General features: G+C 40.5%; 1 pseudogene; it reads left to right on the forward strand.

Moving 5' to 3' along the window:
• The first annotated feature begins 520 nt into the window (after positions 1–520).
• Positions 521–1,997, forward strand: LOC118035907 (tetrahydroberberine oxidase-like; annotated as a pseudogene).
• The last annotated feature ends 2,842 nt before the right edge of the window (positions 1,998–4,839 follow it).

The raw sequence follows: 4,839 nt of genomic DNA on the forward strand, positions 1-4,839 counted from the left end.
AATTTTGTATTAGTGTAATGGATTGCAATTACAACGCCATCATGATCCTACCAAACACAAAATTTGATCAACATATAGATATTAAAGCAAAGGGTTTCACAAAAAAAAAAAAAAAAACACTTAGAAGTTAGGCCAAAAACTCAATCATAACATGCATAAAAACTAGTAATACAGATTATCAATCCTTTGATGTTATTATTGTTTAATTCAATCGTCAGAATTACTAAAAACAGTTCATCCAAAACTAAATGGCTTGAGTGTCATTGCCCAAGTAATAGAACATAAAAATATGAACAAAGCTACCACACCAAGAAATGGTTCCATAAGTAAAGTTGGCTACGATCCTTGTTTGGAATTTGTCACGTTTCCATGTGTTGATGTTCCTCAAGATGTAATCTAGATTATGGTTGAATTGTCAACATCTTCTAGGTTAATAGGGCACAAAATTTTCATAAACAAACACCCTTCAGAACTATATAAATAAGGGAGTCTCTTGCATCTTTCTATATGCACAAAACATTATCAGAATCATGAACTCTCTAAGCTCTTCAAAGTTCCCATTCCCATTCCTGTTTCTCTTTCTGTTTTCATTCTCATGGGTAGCTTCAGCTGATCGTCATGAGGATTTTCTTCAATGCCTTCATTCTCAAAACTCAAACTCCATTTCTATGGTCATTTTTCACCCCAATCAACTCCTCATACTCATCTGTCTTGCAGTTTTCTTTACGAAACGGCAGGTTCAACACAGGTGCCACCCCGAAACCACTAGTTATTGTTAAACCTTTAAATGAAGCCCACATTCAAGCTGCCATTGCTTGTTCCCAAAAACATGGCCTGCAAATTAGAGTTCGAAGTGGTGGCCATGACTATGAGGGCCTCTCTTATGTTACAGTTGTACCCTTTGTGGTTATTGATCTGATCAATATGCGAACAGTTACAGTTGATGTAGGGAAAAAAATTGCATGGGTTCAAGCTGGTGCTACACTAGGAGAAGTTTACTACAGAATCTCTGAGAAAAGTAGAACTCTTGCCTTCCCAGGAGGTGTTTGCCCAACTGTGGGATCCGGTGGGCACATTAGTGGAGGAGGACATGGAATGATGATGCGAAAATATGGCCTCGCTGCAGACCACATTATTGATGTCAAATTAATCGATGCTAAAGGTAGAATCCTTGACCGAGCATCGATGGGAGAGGATCTGTTTTGGGCCATTCGAGGAGGTGGAGGCAACACTTTTGGAGTTGTTGTTGCGTGGAAACTGGAATTGGTCACAGTTCCACCAACTGTGACAGTGTTCAACGTCACTAGAACTTTGGAACAAAATGCAACAAAACTCGTTCATCAGTGGCAGTCGGCAATAGGAAAGTTTGACGAAGATCTATTTTCCAGAATTTTCCTTTCGAGAGTGAACACCTCTCAGGAAGGAAAGACAACAATACTCGCTGCATACACTTCCTTGTTTCTTGGTGGAGTCGATAGACTCCTATCAATGATGCAACAGAGCTTTCCCCAGCTCGGTTTGGTTAAAGAAGACTGCATCGAGATGAGTTGGATCGAGTCTACTGTCTACTTCGCGTCATTTCCACGCAATACATCCTTGGATGTTTTGCTTGATAGGAGTCCAGGATCCACAGGATCTTTCAAGGCAAAAACAGACTATGTGAGTGTGAAAGAGCCTATACCTGAAATCGCTTTGGAAGGAATATGGGAAAGGCTTAACCAACTGGATGCCCAAGTAGCTCAATTGCAACTCACAGCCTATGGGGGCAAAATGGATGAAATTTCCGAGACCAGCACTCCATTTCCACATAGAGCTGGGAATCTATTCCAAATTCATTATGCAGTCTTTTGGGGCGATCAAGACAGTGAGAGATCTCAAATATATACAAGCTGGATCAGAAAACTTTACAGCTATATGACTCCTTATGTTACGTGTTGCTACCCAATTTTTGACCCATGTTTTTGATATATTTTAAAAAAAAAAATCCAAAAATAGAGAAAAACAAAGAAAATCCAAAAAAAATATGTTTTTAATATATTTTTGTCATTTTAGCATTTTCAACGTCGTCTAAAAAAAGAATTTAAATTTTTAAGGGTCTTTCGAATGCGTTCGACTTTTCACGCGTCATTTTCAAAATAATTGATTTTTTCGTATTTGAGTCGACGTTGATATTGCTTGTTTTCAAAAAATACAAAAAAAACAAGAAAAATCAAATTTTACAAAAAAAAAAGAAAATTAAAGGACCAATTTTGAGGCCGAAACAATTTTTTTGCCTAAGGGAATTTTGAATTTTGAAAGGAGGGGCAACCTAAGAATTTTTTTTCTCTTCACCCGAAACTAGCCGTTGCCCCTGGCCCAAGACCATTATTTAATCCCTCTCTTTCGGCTAAAAATGATGAACTGAACCCCCACCCACTTGGTCTTCTTTTCCCTATTTCTTCTCATTCTCAGTTTTGAAAAAGAAGGAGATTGAAGCTATTTTTCGGGGTCCCGGCAGTAGGGGGGCAGGCCATTTTTTTCTCCCACAGTCCCCAATCCCTTTGGGGGATTTTCTTCTTCTCCCCGTTTCCTATTTTCTCCCCCAGCAGCCGGCCATTTTTTTTTTCTCATCTTCAACCTGCAGCCGGGTCCCCATCTTCATGGTTTTCCCTTCTCTTTGAAATTAAAGCCAGCCTCTCGGGGGGCTCTCCCTCTGAAACCAAAGCCATTTTTCTTCTTCTCACAGAAACCCCCCCCCTGGTTTTAATTTTCTCTTCTCCCTCACTCGGCTGCCAGCTTTGTCACCGGCATCACAGCAGCCCCTCCCTCGTTTTGTTTTCCTTCCCAGCCGTGGACACACACCCCTCTAACCGGAACAGCCACAGCCGCCTCACCATCTCCTCCCACTCTCCCTCGCCCTCTGCCAAACAAACCAGCCGCCACCTACACTCACCCTCTCCTCCTCTCTTCACCAACCAAAGCAACCGCTCCTTCTCCAGCCGAAACCAGAGAAACAGAGCCACCCCTGGCCTTTTTTTTTTAGCCAGCAACAAACCGACAGCCCCCCTCTCTTTCAAAACCTAACCGGAGCAGCCACTCCGTTTCCCCCAAGCCACAAATCTGCCCTCTCTCACCTGAAAAAGACCAACGGCCACAGACCCAGCAACAGAATCTCCCCTTCTCAGCAGTGTCTCCTCCTCCTCCGGACCATCAACGCCGTCCGCCAACCGCAGCAGCTCCTCCCCACGGACCCGATCTGCTCACCACCGAGGAAACATCTCCACCGCAGCAGCATCCCTGCCGCCAGAACTGCCCAACAGCGGCCACAGAAGCTGGATCTGTCACCAGCAGAGGAAAACGCACCAAAAAAAAAAGGAAGGGATAATCAGATCTGAAAAGTAAAGAAAAAATTAAAATCGACTGGATGTGGGGTTTTGTTTGAGATTTGCAGGTGACGGCAGTAGGGGATTGAAGAGAGGAATAAGCCATTACAGCCCCCCCCATTTTCGGTTGTTTTCACGGCGGCGCGTGGACCCACGCGCCGCAGTGGTGGTGCGTGAGGTCCACGCGCCGCACTGTTACCGAGCCCAGAAACCATGACGAACACTGTTCCCGCTGCAGAAGTCCCTCATTGAAATTTTTAGAATTTTAGGGACTGTTTCTTGTAACTTTTTAAATTAATTAATGTAATTTTTATTTATTTATTTTGAATTTGAAGTTGTATTTGTATTTGTATTTGTATTGGGATGTAAAAGAAAAAGAAAAGAAAAATGAATAATAAAAAGAAAGTTGTGTGTGTGTTTGTATTTTTTTTATTTATATTATTGAATTATAAAAAAACAAAAGGAATTAATTGTTAATTTAAATATGATTAAATATCTCAAGGACAAATAAAATCAAGTTGTATTTTTCCACGAAAATATAAGGACAAGTTTCTATATATATTCGGGGATTTAATAACTGATTTATTCAAGCCTTAGAATTTAATTAATAGTTTAAATTTTCTTAAATATGGTTAAATATCTCAAGGACAAATAAAATCAAGTTGTATTTTCCATGAAAATGTGAGAACAAGTTTCTACATATATTCGGGGATTTAATAACTGATTTATTCAAGCCTAAGAATTTAATTAATATTTTAAATTTTCAAATCACATCAGAACACGAAGCAGCTTACTTCAGGTAGGGTGTGTTAGGGGTGCTAATACCTTCCCTAACCACAACCAGTCCCTTACCCATGATCTCTGACAAGACCAGTACATCAGGTTTCCTAGTAGCCCTCAATAAATTACTAGGTGGCGACTCCCACGAACGAATTCAAAGCAAATGCAACAACGAGAAAAATCGCCAGCCGATGCCGCGCGCCTGATTATTTTTTTGGGGTGCGACAGAATGGCGACTCCACTGGGGAAAGGTATTGTTTTCAACTTTATCGGACTAAGCTTTGTGTTTTGATGTGTTTAAGTTTTTTTTTTTTTTTTTTTTTTTGTACTTTGTTTTATTTTATTTGTGTTTTATTCATGCATTGTATATAATTCTCTCATGCATCACAAGTTTTAATTTTTGAAAGCACACACAAGCTTTAGGTTAGGTGGGGGACTAGCAGCTTACCTTACGACTTGAGTCAAGGTTGAAGTTTGTGTAAACCCCAACTCTTTGTTGAGTGCTTAGACTTGTAATAGTTGGACACGTGCCAACCAATTACCTGCTGGGCCCCTATATTGCCTTTACGAGGGCAATCACTGGGACAACAAGAGACCCTTTTAGAGACCAAATAGCAAACCTACCCTGTCTCACGTAAAATAAATAGAACTTGTCTTTAAGTTGTATGTGCTATCGTTGTTTGCATCTGAGCAAAAT

The sequence above is a fragment of the Populus alba genome, chromosome 1 (genome assembly GCF_005239225.2).
Source record: "Populus alba chromosome 1, ASM523922v2, whole genome shotgun sequence".
In the NCBI taxonomy this organism is placed as follows: Eukaryota; Viridiplantae; Streptophyta; class Magnoliopsida; order Malpighiales; family Salicaceae; genus Populus; species Populus alba.